A 22330-nucleotide genomic window follows, 5' to 3' on the forward strand; every position below is an offset into this window, starting at 1 on the left:
GACTGGATGGCCCTTGTGGTCTCTTCCAACTCTATGATTCTGTGATTCCATACAGGCCAATGGTTTGCCCATGCACTAACTGAGGTGGCCCAATGCCTCCAAGTTAGCATAGACCATACTACCAGTTTACAGTTAGAAAATTATATTTTCAATGTTTCCTTCCATATAAAACTTGATTCATTTAAAAAACAAAAACAAACCACAGTAGGGCAAATGGTTGAGGAAGCTCCCTGATGGCCAATGAGATACAGCCAGATTATTAGCTGAGAGTGGCTACAGGGAGTGCTGAACTTTCGTTGCAAGAGATCCACTGGCTGCCAGACATTTTCTGGACACAATTCAAAGTGCTGATTTTGACCTATAAAATCCTATGTCATATGGGTCCAGGTTACTTGAAGAACTAAATATCCTTTTATGAACACTCTAGAGCTCTAAGATCATCTTGAGAAGCTCTTCTCTCTTTCCCACCACCCTTTCAGGCTCATTTAGTGACAACAAGGGAGAGGACCTTCTTGGTGGCTGCTCCCAGATTTTGGATCTCTCTTCTTAGTGAGGCTGGGATGGTCCCATTCCTGCTCTCCTTTTGGTGGGAGTTAAAAACAGTTTTGTGCCATCAGGCATTTTCAGACTCACAAGGGTTGGGCTTATGGATGCTGTGTGATTCAGATTTTAACTCTTGTATATCGTTTTTTAAATACATTTTAACATTTAATGTTTTTCACTTTATAAATTGTTTTTAAACATTATATTTATTTTTTTGAACATCTTTGTATTATATTTATATTGTTTTGAATAAAAAATATTCTATCTGTAGATGCTTTCTTTTTTTAACACTGCGGAACATTCAGTAATGGCATTCCTCACCTGCACTCCACACTGATGAACTTCCTTCTACTACCTCAGTTTATCTTGTGAAATCTTTTTTAAAAATAGTTTACTATAAGCAGGAGCTGGCTGTTTGGCTGCCTGCCTGGCTTATACTTCATGTAATATCTTCCAATAGCCCCACTTTGGCAGGGGCAGTCCTGATTAATCCTCTGGCCTCCTGCTTTTTCATCTGCATTTAAAAAGTCCCAGTTTCTGTCATCTCATCCCACTTTCCTCCTCTATCCTCAGCTTATTTCAGTCACTGCAAAGGTCCAAAGGGGGAGAACAAAAGAGGAGGGGGGAATCTTACTCTTAGTTTTTTGTGGGTTTTTTGGGCTATGAGTACGTTTTCTACAAGAATTTATTCCTGACGTTTCGCCAGCAGCTGTGGCTGGCATCTTCAGAAGATTCTCTCTGAAGATGCCAGCCACAACTGCTGGCAAAAATTCAGGAATAAATTCTTCTAGAACATGGCCTGATAGCCCAAAAATCTCTCAAAAATTATGGATGCCAGCTGTGAAAGCCTTTGACTTCACAAATCTTACTCTTCCTAGTAGGCTTGGGCCAAAGCAAACTGCTACAGTCTCTCCTAGAGTGTGTTCTTCCTCATTAATAATGCTTGCCATCCATGCTCTGATGTTGTTTGGCTGCATATGTCCAAGTTTTCATCTCTGAAATGTTAGAGGGTATAATATACTGCTTTGAAGGGGGACAGGTGAAAACTTTCCCAAAAGAGCAGCAACAGGGGTAGGGTAATGGAAGAGCCTAGGAAAGTTACTCTTGGGCATACAATTCCCTAAATCCTCCAACCAACTTCACTGGGAGTGAAGTCTTCCTAACATCACTGAAACCATGAAGACTTTCTCTGACTTTGTCATTTTTACTCGAAACCAAAACAGGATGGAAAGTGAAAGTAATGAGCACTGGCTAAACTCACACCAGGCCTTGTTTTTTTTTAACCAGAGAATGTGAGAGTGAAGGAAGGTAACAAGGGTCAATCTGACAAGCCCTCCCACTACTTCTGATCAGGGAGGAGAGGTTAAAGGCAAACAAAAACCATCCCTAAATGTTATAATTTGATGGGGAAAATGGTGGGTGGTGGACTAAAAAATGTAATGAAGATGAAAGACATTTGTTTACAACCACCAAGCACTTGCGCAAATGCCTTCCCCACACCCCCAAAAATACAGAGAAAGACTGAAAAACAGTTGTAAATCAATTTTTATTCCAAGGCTACAGGTAATGTAAAAACCTGATACCAGAACAGTGAAAACAGCATTTCTGACTTCTACAGAGACATTTTGAGTACCAGAACACTTGAAACAGGTGGTGTGAGCTCCATCTGGATGCAATCCTACTGCACAAGTTTCAAGCTTGCATTGTTTAAATGTGCCATTCTTGTCAGTGAAAGAACTGCATATAGAAATTTTCCAAAATCATTAAGGCTGGGAAAGGTCCCTGTTCTGGGCTCCTGCCAATCAGAGTAGACAATGCTGTATGAAGTAAGCTGATAGTCCAGCTCAGAATGTGGCCATTCCATGCATTCCAATAGCCACAAATAGTTTTGGGCAGCCATTGCTTTATAGGTCCATGGGGAAAAATACTAACAAACGCAAGAAACACTCACCATCTAGTCCAGCTGTGTAACTGGCATGACCACCCAAATGCCCTGGAAAACTACATCACTGGACATGTGTCCTCAAACAGGCTGCCACTGAAGACGAAGATACCATTATATTCTTCTGCCTAGTAGCCACTGTAAATCCTACAGACTGCCTTAATAACCCAAACCAGCCTTCCTCAACATGAAGTCAATTTTTTGCTGTAAAAAAAGCACAGTGAGAAAAAATATATACCTCAAAAATTGATGGGAGGGGCACGTTGGAATCGCCGTTCCCACAGACTATACACTGTGCAGGCTGCATGTTTCCCAGTCCTGTTCTGGAGGGTGCCAAATTCATATCTAATCGTTTTCAAAAGCAAACCAAAACTAGACGCTACCACACCATCTCATATCAATGAAATTAGCCACATTCACTACATAGTGTCTGAAGCAGCCCTTTCTTTACTCTGCCCTGAGACTTCCTACCACAGATCTCTCTTGGAAGGATTGCAAGCATGTCACCCTCCAACTGATGCCTTCAATTCTTATCAACCCTCACTCCTAGTTAGGCAGTCTAGCCTGGGGCAATGGAAGCCCACCCACTGCCTGAGATGGAAAACAAAACACTACCCCCACCATGACTCAGATGTACACACAATGGAAGAGGCACATCCAGCCAACTGCTGCACTATATATAGAGGATAGCACACAGCTTCCTTCCTCCCCAAAGGGAAAAAAAGCAGGAGGGGTGGAGAGAAACTGAGACTGACTGTGGTTGCAGTGGCAGTACCCACACATAAGGCCAGCAATGGTTGGCAGTGGAGGAGGAGGTGTATGTCCCACACACCTTCCACGGCAATCCTCACACAGTGCCTTGGCTCCAAGGACCCTTGGGGCCAGGAGTACAGGTTGAGTATCCCTTATCCAAAATGCTTGGGATCAGCAGTGTTTTGGATTTTGGAGTTTTTTAAAATCTGGAATATACGTAATGAGATATCTTGGAGATGAGACTCAAGACAAAACATTCATTTATGTTCCTTATACATCTCATACACATAGCCTGAAGATAATTTTATATATAATATTTTTAATAGTTTTGTGCATGAAACCAAGTTTGTGTACACTGAACTATCAGAAGCAAACGAGTCACTACCTCAGCCATCTGTGTGGACAATTTTGGATTTCAGCATTCCGGATAAAGGAGACGCAACCTGTGTAAGCATTCTCCTCTAGTAACATGAGAGTTGCTGGTGTTCTCGCAATAACAGCAATACAGCCACTGCCACCTCAACTACTCCCATAGCATCAGGTTCTTCTTTTCTTCAAGGATCACTCAGTTGGGAGGGAAGCCCAAAGTATGAGATCCCCCTGAGCACTAGAGGCCTTCCTGAGGTAGGAGGGGAAGTTGTGAATTTGAGACATTTGGTCCTCCACGATCTGAAGCAACTGCCCCACCCAGCCTTATGGAAGGGATTACTTATGGAAGTCTGAAACATGTGGGCCATAAATTCTCCATTGTGGCTACCTCTTTGATTCCCCAAACAGATAAAGGCCCAGTCTCATTTCCCCAAATCCCACTCTCTGGAACATCACTTCTCTGCTTTGCAATCAAGCTCCATTGGGATTGACGGGATTTAATTCTCAGATGATTTTGATCAGATTGGCCTGAAAATAATATGCAGAAGTTGACAGTGGCTATCACTAATTGCATTGCGTACTTTTTCATTTATAAAAGATTAAAAGGATGTTTAAAAATTTCCTTTATAGCATTTTAAAAATGGCAATAAACAAAGAATCAAGCTGAAAATTATCACATGTCACTGATAAGGACGTTCCAAGCACATTTGCTGCCAGGTTTGGGTGTTTCCTGAACAAATATTATTTCCTTTTGAACTTCAACCCACCCACACCAAGTGTGGTGATCCTACTTGCTTTATCGTTAGTAAAATGTTTGGGAAAGGTTTTTAAAAACTGGTTGTTGCTCCATCTTGATTCTGATTTAAAGCAAACATCTATGATTCTATGAGTCTATATTTAAACAATATCTGATCTATGCAGGCAAATGAAGGGCTTATTTGGATGATAAGATGTAGACAGAATCCAGAAAAGTCACAAGCTTGATTTCTACAAAGCCTGAAAGATCACAGATAATCCTTAGTGCACAACTTCTCCTGCAAATAGCCACTAGACTACTATATGTCTACAGATTTTAGCTCAAAACCCTGAGGCCCTTTCACACTATATAAATACAGCAGTATGATTCCACTATATCAGCCCTGGTTCCATCCTATGAAACCTTGGGGCTTGTAGTTTGCCCAGAGACACCAGAAAAAAATTATCTAGTAGAGATTTCCAAATGCCACTCTTTAAACTGCCAATCCCAGGATTTCACAGGACAGAACCATGGCAAGTGGCAACAGTGATATAATTGTGTAGTGAGAAAAGGTCACAGATTTTAATTATTAAATTAAGAGCCTCAGAATGTGTCTTTTACGTTAATTAAGCCACCGATACATTTAAATCATATGGCCCTCCAGTTGTTGTTGTGCAGTTCTAACCAGCACAATCAATAATAAGGAATGCTAGGAGTTGCAGTCCTAAAACATATGGGAGGTCATATGATCTAGCTGAATCTTGTTGGTTGTCTACAGAGAAGTTCTCAGGGGTCACATTCCCATGGTGGGTGGAGAAAGTGCAGGAGCAAAAAAACCCAGCACATTCTAGTTTAAAGCACGTTTTAGCTTAAATTAGCTTAAATTTGGCAAAGTGGGAACAAACTTTGCTATTAAGGACTTCCACTCCCTTCTCAAGTATGAATCCCCTTATTCACTGATTGTAAACTATGTGGTAAATTAAGAAGTTGTTAACACTGTTGCCAGTGCAACTAGGACAAAATGGGACTGGGGTTCTCTATCTTTCATAGTTGTGTTGTAGAGAGAATAACACAATTAAAGATATAGGAGCCCTGTGTTCTTTTGACTCTGACCACTCTAAATATACATTTAACTGCAGTTAAGGCCCATAGTACAACTCAGAGAAGAAGAGATAGAAAGTACCTGGAAGCACTTTATATTAAACTGGCCATATGAAAAAGAGGGACAGGGCATCTGTACCTTTCCTAATGAGAAAAGGGGAAATTTTCCTAATAAAAGAAACATTTTAACAGGAAGGTATTTGTACTAGCTAAACCCACTGATATTTGTTCTTCAACACAACTATTGGGTACAGAAGCCTGTCTCTTTTTTCCCCCAAGGGATCTCTCTATATGTACTAGCCAACAGAGGAAGAAAATGATAGATGACCATACCAGAAAGTGTTAAATTTATTTGTGGATTCTGGGTTTGTTTACCCCACCCATCACAACCTACATCCTTTTCAAACTATTGTCATTGTTTGTATAGATTAATCAGAACGTGAGCATTGCCTTCCCTCATCAAACTCAAGATCCATCTAATCCAGCCCTGCATTTCCAGGAATAACCTGCTAAATATTCTCAGATGGTTCACAATCAGGGCATAATGGAAGAAAGAAGCCACCCTCTGCAAATGGTCACTAGTTGCTGGCAAACAAAAGTACCTCTGAATATGGACGTATTCTTGGGAACGCCCTAACTAAATCATGACTAAACAAATGAGCAAGCCATGCATTTGTGTATGTCTGTGTATGCTACACCCAGTATCCACTAGGACTATTAAGATATGAGAATTATGCAAGCAAGATAAAATGTATACCTACAAATGCCTGGTTCACACAGTGGATGGACACACACATTCTCTCACCCAGGCTGCATATACATTGCAGAATTAATGCACTTTGACACCACTTTAACTGCCATGGCTCAATGCTATGGGATTCTGTAGTTTTGTGAGATATTTAGCCTTCTCTAGTGTTACAACAAACTACAAATCCGGGTATTCCAGAGTATGGAGTCATGACAATAAAGTACTGTCAAACTATACTTATTCTGCACTGTAGTAGAAGCCACAGTCTCTCCTAAACACATGACTTTCACACTCTGGGAGCATATGCCATTTATGAGCATATTTCATTCCTCGGGATAACAAATTCTCTTGCACCCATGTAACCCATGTAGTTGTCATCCTTTGAGTGCATATCTGGTGGGTCATATGAACTAAGGTTCCCACACTGGCTCTTAAATATCCAGTCAAGGGACTGAGAAAGGATCCAAGTTAACACAGTCTCCAAATTGTTCCACAGAGATAGGACAAACTTGCTAATCTATTGGCAATACCATTTGCTTATCTCCTGCCAAACCATTTTGGATATTTTGGTGACATGTGCAAACTAATGATCAAGTTGGACTGTACCAGGACTAATACAAGAGCCAGCCCAAGATATTTTGCTGCCTGATACAAAGAAGCAAATGGCACCCTTGCCTCAACATTATTATCCAAAGCCACTGATATTATTTGGTACATAGAATCGTAGAATCATAGAGTTGGAAGAGACTACAAGGACCATCCAGTCCAACTACATGCCATGCTGGAACACAGAATCAAAGCACTCCAGACAAAAACTTCCAAAGAAGGAGTCTCCACCACACTACAAGGGAGTGTGTTCCACTGTCGAACAACTCTTACAGTTAAGAAATTCCTCCTAATGATGAGGTGGAATCTCTTTTCCTGTAGTTTGAACCCATTGCTACCAGAGGCAGAAAATCCTACTACCACTTCTCCCCATCTCCATGACAATTTGCTTCTTGTTAATGACACAACAAATCCATTGCCTAAAGAAGTGACTTCACTTTGCCTAATAGTAGGGTTGGCCATGCCCAGTACCAGTCTTTGAATTATTGGTCAAGAAGGTATTGGATGTACTGTAACAGAGGCTGAGACCACACACTTTAAGGAAACAGCTCCACCTCTCAGAGAAAGTAAACCATCAGGACTAGCCTGGAAGAAGGAAGAGCCCTCCCTCCAATCCATCTGCCTTGGTCCAGGCCTTAGAGGGAGAGAAGAACCACTGGACCTCATCCCCTTTCCATCCACCATTCCCTTCTCCTTTTGTTTCGTGTCTTTTAGATTGTAAGTTTGAGGGCAGGGAACTGTCTGATTAAAAATAATATTGTAAGCCGCCCTGAGAGCCATTAGGGCTGAAGGGCGGGATATAAATACCTAAATAAATAAACAAACAAACCTAGGCCTGCAACTCACTGATTAGTGCCTCAGAGCTAAATATTTTTACCAGAGTGTGACTACAAAGAGAGGGACAAAATGATGGTGTTGCCTCCCAAAAAATATAATTTCTGCCCCCCCCCCGCAATAAAATTTTCCTTCATTCCTCCAATTTCTAACATCAAATTAACTTAAAACTTCAGCATGCAGAAACACAGTTTAGGCATCCAAAGAAAGGGGCAGGCAAAATAGTAATAGCATTTACATTCCTATACCGCTTCATAGTGAACTCAACACTCCCTAAGCAGTTTACAATCTGTAAACCAACTGCCTCCAACAAGCTGGGTACAGTACTCATTTTACCAACCTACAAAAGGATGGAAGGCCGAGTCAACTTTGAAGCCCTGGGATCTAACTCACAACATTGTGGCTGCAATACTAGCATGTAACTGCTGCGCACCAAGGCTCCTGGTGACCAACAGCAATCACACACAGTAAATAGAAGAGTTCTAGGGGCTTGTCTACAATGGTCAGGATACTCCCGGAGTATTTGACCCCAGAGCTGCCACAGATTCCTCCTGGTATCTCTGCACTCTATAGAGACTCCAGGCAGCTGTCTATATACACATCCCTACTGTGTAGCCCAGCGTGGCTGCTGCTGTTGCAAATATTTTTCTCACAGGTGAATATCTCAACTAGCTCTGTTGAAAGAACTCCTCTGAGGTTAGAAATTATGCTCCCAGCATCTATTACATGATTGTGACCTCAGAGTTAGCAACTTGTGCTAGCGGCAACAGCACTGGGCAACACAACAACACATGCATGTGTAGATAGCTGCCCAGCAGTGGTATGGATTTTCTGCAAAATCTGGAGCAAAAGGTAAGTATTTAAAAACTACTGGGGTGGGGGGTGGGGGGATAGGGCAGATTCAATACAGAACTGACCTTACATCATGAAAGTTTTTGTACTTAAAGTACTGTGAGGTATTCTATGTTCTAATTTCCTTAGGAGAAATCCCAAAGAAGCTCAGTGGTCCATACCTACCTCTTAATATGCACAGGATCGCACTGCAGAAAGTACAGTGTTTAGCATATTCAGGGGGAATGAATTCTCACTGAAATCAATAGCAAGGACTGAGCTGTAATTATCTCTCAAATATTCCATGGCAACCTATTAGTTTTATAGCTCAAGCTATTAAAATGAGCAAAGGAAATGTTGAGTTAAAAACAAATCGTGCCTTTGGTATGGCTCCCCTGAAAAAGCTCCTTCACTGGGGAGGTTTCTTTCATTTCATCTCATTTTTATGCTGCCTGTCTCTTGCTTTGGATTTACTAGTTCTGGAAGAAAGCCTCTTTCCTTCAGTACTCAACCTGATTTTGAGATGCTTCGGACGGGGCAGAGAATCTGTTTTCACTTGATGCCTGGCTAGGGTTTGTCTAATCCTTGAGAACTTTCCTGGATGATTGTTTTGTGAAGGAGTAAGAGGGTGCTTGGTGGAGCCTCCGGCTACATTTTTAATGAGGAAAAAAATGGCACCCTGGAAGCTCCCGGCCTTTGCAGCTTTAGAAAAGATTTCCTTCTGTTCTGATGCCAAACACTTTAATTGAGACAGTGACGTAGGAAATGTTCTGATTAACTTTTGTTAATGGAGGGAGGGCAAAAATCCCAATCAGGAATGAAAATGTTCTGTTCTTTTATTAGCTCTATACGAAATCACATTTATAGATGGCTAGTTTCCTCACTACAGCTTTTTCCTGGGTATGCAGCCAGTTCATATGCTAGATTCTTTCCAAATCCTTCCTCCCAAGTTTAAAATTGCACAGAAGAATATTAGCTCTGTTCTGAGTGAAGAGGCCCCAAAGCAAGGACTAGTAAAATTCCTATGTACTTCCACTGCAAACTGCTTGATCCAAGTGTCAATGTCTTTGGCGGGTTACAAACGGCCCTCAAGGGGCCATTTTCCCGCCGCCGCCATTCGCTGCGTAGGGAAGCCCCAGCTGCCAGACCACGAGGCTTCCCCGCGCAGCAAAAAAGGAGCGGCGAAATGCCGCTCCTTTTTGGAACGTGGAAGTGGCGCACAGCGTCCAATACGTCAACATGGCGGTTGCCCATGTGGATGGGCACCGCAAAAAAGTACGCGCTCTGCGCGTACTGGGAGGAAGGGCTGTCAGGAAGGTAAGAACCTTCCTAACCCTAATACGGCCCTTCCTAACCCTAGTACGCGCGGAGCGCGTACTTTATGGCGGTTTGTAACCCGCCCAAGTCTTTGTTTTGTTTTTAAAAAATCAGAGCCAGATTTACAAACAAGCAACAATGTATTCAAATATTTTACTCCAAATCTCAAGTCAATCTACCTTCAAGTCTCAAGTTAAGTCCCAAGTCCCTGAAAAATACAAGTCAAGACTCAAGGCAAGTTTCAAGTTACATCAGAGGAGCCTTCTATATGTTTTCCCAGGACCAGCAGGCAAGACTCACCCCATGTTTCTCGGAAGGGAACAGCAAATGTGTTAAGCAATGGGCTTGATGCAGGGGTCTATAGGAAGTGGGGGCTTCCTGCACAGCAAACATAAAGTACCACTTCCATCACATGACCAACAGGTAAAAAGCGTAAGATGGAGGCATAGTTTGAAGGAGGAAAACTGTTTTCCATTTCATAACATTTTTGGATGAAGTCAGGCCAGCAAGTCAGTCACTAAAAATATGCCAGTCACGAGTCAAGTCACAGCTTCATTCATTGTAGTACTGTATAGAGTTGAAGTCAAGTCAATGAAGTGACTTGAGTGGCCTGAGTCCAAGTCAATTGACTTGTCTCACTGCAAACAAGAGATGAAAGTTTCAAGATAGGGCCTCCGATTTGGAAAGGCCTGTGAATACCCACCACAAAATAAATAAATAAATAAAATATTTTTAAAAGCGGGGGGGGGGGGAGGAAAAATACACCTTGAAAAGTCCCATTATAGTAACACATACTTTGGATAATGCTGCAGAGCCTTTTAAACTTTTTATCAGTCAGGCCTCAGAATGTCTAGTCATCTTCACTACCACTACCACAGTTTCAAAGAGTTTCTGCTATCTACTAGGGGTTCCAAGTAATAAAAAGATTATTATAGTTAAATCATCAATGTGGTGTCAAAACAATACATCCAAGCAACAAAACTGGGAAGCAACATGGAACTAAAAGAGCATCATCAGTTACCAGTTTGTTTTTTGAGTATGCGCCTACTTATTTTCATCCACAGAGGTGGAAATGGGCTGAGATGAAGCCAAGCTATCTGAAAGATAATCTTCCCAGCATGTGAACCTGCACATGGGGTTAGATTTTTGTCAGAGATCCTGCTCTTGATGTACTCTCCTCTCTCCATCCCCATATAAGACAGATCATCGGCTACCAGTTAGCAGTGGTGGCGAACCTATGGCACACGTGCCAGAGGTGGCACTCAGAGCTCTCTCTGTGGGCACATGCACCATCATCCCAACACAGAGTTCACTAGAGTTTGTCACTAGAAATCCAGAGAGATATGGCACTTTGCGATAAATAAGTGGGTTTTGGGTTGCAGTTTGGGCACTCAGTCTCTAAAAGGTTCTCCATCACTGAGTTAGGTACTTCTGGATGGTGCTGCCTTCCTTATGAAAGTTCCTACTCAGGTCTAAATTGTCTACAGATATCATGAAAGTTTTGAAGCGCAAGGTAAAAACTTGGTTGCTGTTTAAGTTACATACCTAGTCTAAATTGCATTTTTAAAATCAATCCTATAGTTGCTTTTATATTTTAATAATATTTCTTGGATTTCAGTTATATTGTAGGGAGTGATCAATCTGTTTCTGGTCTGGATCAATTTTGAAAGTGTAACCTTAATCCATCTCATTTCCACTTTACTTTGTTTTTTAAAAATCCACATGGAAATTTGTGGCTCTGTCACAACATATATAAATAATATTAAAATTAATGTATTTTATCTCCAAGTGTACATTTCTACAAATACTTTGCACTAAAATATGCATTTTAAAGTGTAGTTTGGCAATTTCTTTCAAACTGAGAACTGGATTGCAAAATGTAGGGAAGCAGGATAATCACATTTCAATCCACATATTAAATAATAAATAAAAATAAAATTTTTATTTTTATACCGCCCTTCCATAGATCAGGGCGGTTAACAGCAAGGTAAAAAACAGTACAATACACAATACAACAGATCAAATACATCAAAAATACAAATATAATAAAAGCAGAATATTAGTCCAGATCATTTTGCACAAAATTCACAAAAGTTAAATTCCTCAAGCATCCTCAGTCATCGCCAGCCCAAGAACCCTCCTTAGCCAGCTGGGAGGAGGCATTTTAAATCAATCCACAAGAATTAAAAAAACAAAGACAATATTTCTCTGAAGGTAAAAAGGACCACAAGTGTATCTCAGCTAAAATCTGTTATTATATGCTTTCAGGTGAATTCCAGCATATGATAACTCTCTCATGGGTTTTGTTAGAAAAAAATTGTTTAGAAAGTGTTTGCCTTTGCCTTCCTCTGATGCTAAGTGAATGTGACTTGCTTAAGGTCACCCAGTGGGTTTCCACGGCTCAGTGGGATTTGAACCCTGGTTTCCCAGAGTCCCAGCCCAGCACTCAAACTACTACACTGTACTGACTCTGGTTTCCCAGCTAAGATTGCACCTCTAATTTTCAGGACACAAGAACTGAGGGAGAATCAGAAAGGAGGACAATCACTCTTTTGAAAACTGTGATTTCTAATTCCAAGCTCAGTGTGGATGACCACTTTTCTTTTCAGCTGAGTTTTACCATATCCCATTAAATTTCCAATTCTCAGTTCAGATGCCTCACTTATCAGGACAGCTTTGTTTAAAACAGTGACCCTTTTAGAAGAAAGAATGATTCATTAACAACTCCACTGAAGACAAAAGATTTACATTTGAGAAAGAGACAGGATTGTGTTGTGTGTCTCCGGCTACACAGCAAAGGTCTGCCCATCTGTCTCTGCATGTCTTCATCAGCCTGGCCTCAAAACAGAACAGCTGGTTTGGCCTTTTTTCCTTACAGTCATTTCTATATGTCATTCTTCGATTTAACTATTTTTAATGGTTTCAAAGAAGGCTACTGAACTAGGAACAAACTTAGCTTTCCTTCTTTTATTCAACCCAGTTGAATAGGAAAATGTTCTTGCCAAGGTCCCAGGGTAAAAAAGTACATGATGGGAAGGGAATGCATTCTGAACCCATCCAGTCTACTAAGGGAGTATCAAGATTAATCTGTGAAGTTTTACAACTAAGATTGCAATTAGTATTTCTGTCTACTGTCTAGTAATAGTTGTTGTTGTAATAACAGTAGGAGTGGTAATATTATCAACAGCAACAAACAGCAATGACATTCTCTTTATTCATACCCCACATTTTCATCTTGAATTGCCTACACTCTGCAACCTTTCCTATCCATGTGCTAATAAACTGGGGAGCTCATGGCTCTCTAGAGTGCAAGAGGAACCCAAATCAATGAGAATGAATTCCTGACCACTTCCTGTCCACTTATTTTAATAAGCATACCTAGGACAGCTCTCTTGATACCACTCTAATCTACCCAGAAAATCTAGGAAATTGCATGGCCATGTTCACAACAGCCCATGCAATCAATCTATCTATCTGAAAATCAACAATAACAACAAATCAATGCAACCAGAAAAGAAAAAGAAAAGAGAGAGAGACCATAGTCAACCAAACATCACAAATGATGGCTATGATCCTGTACTGTCAGACATAGCTACAATGATGGAGCTCCATTTTCATAGCTATATCTGACAATTCAATTCGCCAAAGCCCACTGTAGAAGCTGTGGTGTCACCAGGCTTGGTGATACCCAGTGCTGGCCAGTGGCCTGCCCTTCTTGCCCTCCTGTCCTGGTGCCTTGCTTACCTGCTCCTCTCACTGCTGCTTTGGCTCCCTCTCCAGGAAGAGAGTCAGGCCAGCAACTAAGCCACAAGGGGTGCACTTTCTCCTCCGCCAAAGTGGGAGGAGGGCCCCATCAGGTGTCACCCCTTCTCTAGGGTGTCACCTGGTGCTGTCCATACACCCTACACCTGCTCAGTAATGCCACTGCTTCAAAGCCTGGCACCGAAGGAGTTCCAAGGAGCTGGAGAGCAGGGCACTGAACAATGATGCATCCAGCCCACTGCTGCCAGGAAGGCACTGTGCAAAAGTAAACAGCAGGTACTCCTTCAGTGGGGGCAGTTGACTAGCTTTTAAGGTGAGATTAGGGGCACATCTGCAGTCATGGTACCAATAGTACCATTACCATAAATGTGAATTACATTATTTACAATGTTGTAAGACTGGACTACAACATCACAAATATCGTACAGGTTGGCAGCCGCTGATTCTAAATTTAGCTCCATCCAAAAATGATTACACAATTTTTTTTAATAGCACAATGATCTTAAAGAGGTGAAAGTAAAAATGTTCAGTGATGTGATGATGGTGGACCACACAGTGAATCCTCCTCAGTTACTGATAAAATAAAAGGATACCAAATTGTAGCAAATGTGTCTTTTTATAGTGCCCCTCTAGCCATTTGGATTCTACAAGTCAGTTTTTCTGCAAGAGCAACTCTTTACACATGACTAATATACCAGCCAGATTTTGCACTGTCTGAAAGCCACTTCCATTCTGTTACAGACAGTGCAAAAATCTGGTTGGCATCAGTACAAGATTCACAGTATTTCCAAATAATCTTCATGGCTGCACAAGGAACTTTGAAAGCAGAAGGGAATGTGCTGCAGTCCAGTTCCCATCAGCCCCGTGCAACCTGGAGAATGGTGAGTGGTCTCAACGCCAATATCTGAAGGGCTACACTTTCCCCATTCCTGCTACAGTATATTTGTTCATTTAGATTCTAAATTTTGTAAATAAATTCCATTGGATTCTGTGGATTTGTATTCCCAATTAAGTATATATAAGATTGCAGCCTTTCTTAAACACAAATACACAAACACCCCCACCATGTATTATTTTTTTTCGTTACTGAAGTCCTGTAAAAAATGCTGTTTTCAGGATACAGGATTCGTCTCTCTGCTGTACCCCATTAGCTTATTGATTGCTATCTGACATGAGTGTGTCATTTTCTTTCTTTTTTTAAACTTTATTATATAAAATCAAAAATTCACAATTGTCAACATATGAATCAAACCAAAAATACCAAAAAATATAGTTCAACTTCCTAGCTGTGGCTATGAACGTGTTAGTATATTTTACTTATTACTATCTCTTATAATCCTTCACTATTATCCAAAGAGTGTCAATAATTACCTATTCTATTCATGTACCGAATATATTTTGATATGTCTGCGTCTTGTCCCTACTTTCTGTCCCATCTATAAATAATAGTAGAAAATCAAATATTACATTTAAGAAGTTAGTTTAGCAAATTCCCGGTTAATATCCCTACAATTCAACTATTCGCTCTTTTACGTATCTTCCCTTTAATACCTATCTTCTGTCTAGCACTACCCCTCATTTCATATTGGGTTGTCTCATCATAGGTTTTTCATAGTAAAAGACATTCAAAGGGGTTTAGTGTTTCTTCAGCACTAACAAGTGTTAACCATGATGCCACTGCCATTGTCTTCTTCACCAGTGTCATCCCCTGCAACAACTATAGTTGCCCAGTAGCTGTTTGGCATATCTATCAACTCTGTCTAGGCACGTACCTATTTAATTTTTAAACACATTTTTTCCATCCTCAGACATCCTTGCTGGACAATGAGAACATCACTCTCAACTTTATCTTGTCTGTACAAGGTTGATTTATATTTGCTAATAAAATAAAAAATTCATTGGTATGCCATACACTCATCTCAGTGCTGCCTCTGCCAATTCCTCAGTCAAATGAAGATGGTAGAAGTGATGTAAGGACTACTTGAGTGGGTTTTTATTTTTAAGCCATCGCAATTGAAATACATTCCAGGAATGGTGACGTCTTCCACAGCACAGTGCCCTACTGTGTAAAACACTGAGGCATCATTAAAACTGTCACAGCTTCAGAGTCCTTACTCTGACATCACAGTCCAGGCACCAGGACTGTGTTTCAGACTGATGTGTCCTCATGCCCTTCAATTCCTTGTAACATAACCTCCTAGTTTGCCACAAGCACTCAACTGGACAAGATACTGCTACTACAAAACTTGATTTCTAATTCCAGCTTGGATGCCAGTTACATTACAGCCTAACAAGAAGTTGCTTGACTTGGACATCAGCCCCAGTTCTGAACTCAGACATACAGAAAAGAGTCAGGGTGCACAAGGAATGCACCCAGAGCTTAGAAATGTTACATAAATAAACTACAAATTTCTGGCCATAGAGAGAGAGAGACATAGGCAAAGCTTAGTAAAATAACTTCTTTTGACTACAGTGTTCCCTCTGGATTTACAGGGGTAAGGGTGGAAGACCCTCACGAATCTGGAAAATTTGCAAATAATGTGGCAGGGGGAATAGTGAGCATGTGCATTCATTTCCCTTCCAAAGCCTCAGACAGCTCTAGCAAGCTGTTTGAGGTGTTGAAAGGGCAGGGGAGCACATGCTGGCTGTTTCTCCCTTCAGTCCCAAGGTTTGAGAAAGGTCCAGGGACCTCTCTCAAACCTTGGGAGCGAAGGAAGGAGGGAACACTGTTATTCCAAGTACCTAACTGTGTGCTTCAGGGATCTCAATTATTCCGAGTCCCTAGCTGTGTGCGCACACCTCTCAGCTGTTCCCTCTGTCCTCAGCTTTCCCCTCACTCACAGGGGGGATGTCTGGGGGGGGACAGAGAGGGAGGACTGCACACACTCACAGTTAGGGACTCACGAATAATTGAATCCATGAATCCCAAAACCGTGAATCTGGAGGGATGACTGTATTCAGAAGTATCCCATAACCTGCAGAGCTACTGAGTGGAGGATTCTGGAAGTTATCATCCAAAACAGAATTTTGGGAATGGGATGGCTATGGATTTTTCAAGCTGACTCCCAAGGTGCTCACATTATGCCTTTGTTTTTCAATCTGCTAATCTGGGAACTCCAATATGAGATGCTGGAGAGGATTCCATGGTTGTCAGGAAGGGGATGTAACACTGAAGTAACCCCAGAGGGAGGGACCCCAAAAATCCTATAGCTCCTAGGACTCCTTCTCAGGAACTAAGGCACTGAAGCCTTATTCATTTCAACAATAATGCTTATTTTATGCAAAAGCTCAGACCAAAGGGAGAACAATGGCATGACCTACCAAGTTCAAGGCAATGAAGCTACACTCACTTCCTTAAATCCTACATTTGATAATTGCTGGAATATTGGGTCATCATTTATGTTCACTTTTCTTTTAACTGCTCCCTCCTATTTCCCACAGATACTCATCAACAACCTCGAGTGGCAACAGAAGCAACAGTCAAAAACCTGTGAGTAGATTCTCCACTTCCACAGCAATGGATACACCAGATGCCCCTTTAATAGACACTACAATATCAAGAGGGTTATTGACAAGCTGGAGCATGTTCAGAGGGGGGTGACCAAAATGGAGAAACATCTGGAAACCATGCCCTATGAGGAATAGCTTAGGGAGCTGGGTATGTTTAGCCTGGAGTAGAGAGGATTAAGACTTGATATGATAGCCCTGTTTAAATATTTGATGGGATGTCATATTGAGGATGAAGCAAGCTTATTTTCTGCTGCTTCAGAGAACAGGACCCGGAGCAATGGATGCAAACTAGAGGAAAAGAGATTCCATCTTAACATTAAGAAAAACTTCCTTAAGGGCTGCATAGAAAGATTTTGGGAAATATATTTAATTACAAATTCTGTCTTAAGGGGCAACTTTTTTTTATTAGCGATGTGATAAAAAATAGACTGTTAGTTAGGAAGTACTAAATAATAAGGTTTGTATGATTTTATCTGTGAAACATCATAAGTTTCTGTAATTGATTATTATTTTTATATTATGCTTTTATGTGTATTTAAAAAATTAATAAAGATTATATTTTAAAAAAAGAAGAACTTCTTAACAGTACGAGCTGTTCAACAGTGGAATATGATGCCTCAGAGTCTGGTGTCAGAGTCTCTTTCTTGGGAGGTTTTTAAACAGAGGCTGGATGGCCATCTGTCAGGAGTGTTTTCATTGTGTATTCCTGCATGGCAGAACAGGGTTGGACTGGATGGCTCTTATGGTATCTTCCAATTCTATGGTTAAATCATTATTTAGGGTAGGAGCTCATTCATTCATTTATTTGATTTATATCCCATCTTTCACCCAAAATGGCTTAAAATCTAAATTAAATTATGGAATTCTACATCTACCTGAAACTGCTAAATGATGTCTATAGTAAAGGCTATTGCTGTCAGGCTGGTGGGGCTGGGAGGAAACCTGTAAGTTTCCCTGCAGCTTTAGGTTGATCACTATAGAAAACAGGGTGCTGGATCTAATGGCAGGCCTGGTATTATCTAGCAGGACTCTTCTTATTCTTTTATCAAAACATGCATCTATGACCCCACAGAAGGACAAACCCCTTGGGAAGGCTCATGATTGAAGGAGGAAATGGCAGGAACATCTTCTCTTCTCAAAATCACAACTTCCCCATGTTGCTTTTAATTTTTTTAAACAAGGACAGTTCAAGGGAGGATGTACTTCAAAACTGCAGGATCTATTCTGTTCTTACTAAACATCAGAGATCTGCCAGTACCACCTGACATACTTCACTCAGAAGGCAAAGAATTCTGAGCCCAAGAACTTTAGTTTTGAGCACCAGAAATGTATTTATTGAACTGTATCAAGCTCACAGTTGTTTCACTTAAAAATAAAATCCTGATACCTGCCCAACTATCTTCATATATGCAGAATAGTTTGGAAAGGTATTTTGCATTTGCTGTAGTTTGAGCTTCCCTAAATCTATCAGAGATCGACTCCTTGATTCCAGTTTGCCTTCTGCCCACATTTGGCATAGTTTGCTTCTTTCTCTGACCAAACTGGCATTGAAATAAAGACTGAAAACCCAGTCACCTATTAAATAAAGTTTTATTCGGTCCCATAGTAAACTCTGGATTTCAAATACAAGTGATTCACCCATCAGAGCCTTGAGGAATCTTAAGCACGTAGAGCCTTACAGTAAAGATTAACTAAAAGACTGGAGTGCATCACCTAGCAAGAGACAGGAGAGACTTGGTGATTACCAAGCTAAAAATATGCTCAGTCCTCTTGGTCAGCCAGTAAAGTGGAGGAGAGGAGTATTAGTAAAGATTTCAAGAAGTGGTCAGTTAAAATACTTTCAGGGACATCACTAGTGGACAATTTATTTCAAGACCCACGGAAACCAGTCTAGGCACAGCAGCTGACCAGCAAGTACCAATTCTCCTACAAGGCAGAGATAGATTAGGATGGGGCCATCTACATACAAAGCACGTAGTCTTCCATCAAATAATGATCCAATATCTGCTTTATATCCAGAGACTGACATGAGTTTCTCCAGTATCCAATGGTATTGTTATAAAACATGTGTTAAGAAACTTGTGACTGGTGAGTATGCTGCAAAGTCATGCTCATCTATACAGTAAATCCTTGCTTATCTAGGCAGTGAAGCCTTCCTAATCTCTATAAGCTTCCACCAAGTTCCTTTCTCGTGTTGTATTAGGAGATATAATTAAGAGGGTCCCTTGGGCCACACTTTGTTTTGCTCCTCAATTGGCAGAAAACAGACCTGCTGGATTAACACTTATCTTCCCTCTCCCACTCCTGGATACAACTGTTGGCAAACTCTTCTATTAAAAAAAAAAATCATATCTGAATAGCCATCACATCTGAATGGACTTTGAAGTTTGTGCCACCTATTCATCATGATAGGTGAAAACAAATGCCTCTGTTCTTGCTATTGTGTTAGTCTCTCAGTCGATTCAATGAGAGAGGAGAGTATAATGATGAAAACAGGACTAGGAGGGATCAAGAACACAGCTGGGAACCAGAAGTATCTTCTCATCTTTAATTAAATGTCTCAAAATCATTTAATCCAGTTATTACAAGAAAAGACAACAGGATTACCCATCCTATTCTATTCTTATTATTACTAAAGAGTTTCCGATTCCACCTGGTGCTGCTGAAGACACTACAGATGGCTTGTTGGATTATATTATTTTAACCACATTTGTGGGCCATTTTGGAGGCCGTTAATGGAAATCCATGATTTAAATCCTTTAAACAAATAAATAACACAAATTGGATCTGCATGATCATATATTTAATTAAGATATTCTCAAGGTCACTTGAACTTACATTTCCTACACAGCAACATGGTTTACTGCACAATCTAGTATAAATTTACATGGAAGAAACGCGGATTTCAAGTATGCAAAAACTGAGAGGCGACTACACTGTATATTACTATGTTGTCAAATATATAATACAGTGGTACCTCGGGATACGAAATACCCAGGTTACGAATTTTTCGGGATACGAAAAAATCCCATAGGGATTTATTGTTTCGGGTTACAAAAGTTTTTTCGGGTTACGAAAAAAACTCCGGCGCTATTTTAAATGGAGCCGCGGCAGAGCCGCGGCTTTTTCCCCATTAGCGCCTATGGGTTTTCGGCTTACGAAGGCTTTTCGGGTTACGAAAGCGGCCGCGGAACGAATTATTTTCGTAACCCGAGGCACCACTGTAGTTTTATGTATACCACTCTGGCATTACCTTTGGTGATGGTGCAGTATAGCAGTTTTGCAATATCTACAGGCTCCTTCATCACCAAATGTGATGCCAGAGATGCATATATAAAACAAAACAAAAAAGGGGGGGAGTAAAAAAATAAAAGCCTGTTAAAAACAATAAAAAACAAAGTATAATTGTAAAAAGTAAATAAAAAATAAACATCCTATGCTCAATTTCCAAGAATAAACCACAATGAATTAAATGGGACTTACTTCTAAGTAAACATGTATAAAATTGCAGAGTGGTTAGGCTGCTAAAAATATTTCTTCTTCTTCTCATATTTGAGAGCATCTTCTCACATGTATGTATATAACAGTATGAACTCAAGAACCCTACAAACCTAACTGAGCATTCTGTTCATTGACAGTGACCAACCAGCTGCTTATGAGAAGCAGACATGTGCAACCATAATTAAGTTCCTCAGCAACTAGTACTGAGAAGCATACCACTTCCAATACTGGAGATAATAAATAGCCATCATGCCTAGTACCCATTGATAACTTTGTCCTTCACAAAATACTTTCAAGTAACCCATTGAGTACTTTATTCAGGATAAATTGATCTGAAGGGTCCTCCTGATCATTTACAATGATTAGAATGATCACACGGCACACTTTTCAATGTACTTTGGAATTTTAATACAATTTTTTTTAACTTGGGGAAGAGCACTTAACCTGTGTGAAGGGAGATCTAATCCCTGAGCAATATGTAAAGGGATAACTCAACTTTTTGAAGTAATTTAATGGACTCCTGAACTGAGAGGTGCCCTTATGCTTTTATCAGTGGAAATTAGAGGTTGAAAATATACAGCATGGGAGTAATAAGCAGCAGAGTTCAAAACTCCTCTGCAGTGGTAGTTCATCCACAAAACACAACTGCACATGGAGAAGATACAAAACACTGAAAACCTGAAAAGCTACAGATGAAGGCCCACTCTTTTTTTTAGAAAGCTAGTTTTTCTCAAGTCATCACAAATGCAGTTTCAGCTTTAGCCTTCTCCAGATTCATGGAACGCCCACAGCTGCCTCTGTGCCACTTACTCAACTTAGGAAGCCGTGCAGCTGTATATCACAAGACTTAATTTTCAGCTACAAAGGACCATTGAAGAGGGTTATTCTTTTCCCTGAACAAGAGAGATATTTGATATACTTTTACTCCCCTACCCACCCACCCCATCCCCTTGGATTCTGCAGGTGCAAAAGAGACCAAGTCTTGCCCATAATTAGAAATGTAGGCTAAACACATATCTGACAATGGAGATCTCTGCAACAACAAAGCATATACCAAATTCTCTTAAGTTATGGGGAGAAAGTGGGATGACGACAGAGGACAGAAGATAGAGGATAATAATAATCTTGTCTCAATGGATAATATCATACAAATAAACTAAAAGAATACCCATTTTGGTCTGCAAGCCACATATTTTGGGTCTGGTTTGCGCTTCATTTCCAGGAAACAAACTGTGCATCCCTTCTCAGTCTGTGTCTCTCTATGTATTGAACTTCAGCTCCTATCAGTCCCAACCTAGCATGGCTAATGCTGAGGATACAGTAATGGGAGTTGAAGTCCAAGACGCCTGGAAGGCAATCGTTTGCAAAGGCTGATTACTAGAGCATAAGAAGAAAAAGTTTTATTTATAGACCGCTATTCCGCAATGATCATAGCGGTGTACAATAAAAATTGCAATACAATACAAAAAATTGCAAGGCCTCTCTCCCCCTCAAGATGGTGGTCGGGAGGAGGGCTCTTAGTCTTTCCAGGCCAGGCCTCGCCTCTCCCCCTCAAGATGGTGGTCGGGGGGAGAGAGCCTATGTTGCTCTCTGTATGGGAATTCTTTGAGGCACTGCATAGCTAACAACATATTGATGAACGATCAATTACTAAGTAACTTAATCTAATAGCAGTACTTTATAAGCACAACACTTTACTGTTCACCACTTCACTGTCAGTTCATTGCCACCAACTGTTCCAAGTTTTCTTACTAAATCTACTCCCTCAGGGAATAAC

The 22330-nt window shown here is 40.6% G+C and overlaps 1 protein-coding gene across 4 annotated transcripts in view; it reads right to left on the reverse strand.

The window, feature by feature from the left end:
- ITGA6 (integrin subunit alpha 6) overlaps positions 1–22330 on the reverse strand; it is an 89561-nt gene that overhangs the window by 57823 nt on the left and 9408 nt on the right. The gene's annotated exons all lie outside the window — the stretch shown is intronic.

Source organism: Sceloporus undulatus, chromosome 1 (assembly GCF_019175285.1).
Source record: "Sceloporus undulatus isolate JIND9_A2432 ecotype Alabama chromosome 1, SceUnd_v1.1, whole genome shotgun sequence".
NCBI classification, from domain to species: Eukaryota; Metazoa; Chordata; class Lepidosauria; order Squamata; family Phrynosomatidae; genus Sceloporus; species Sceloporus undulatus.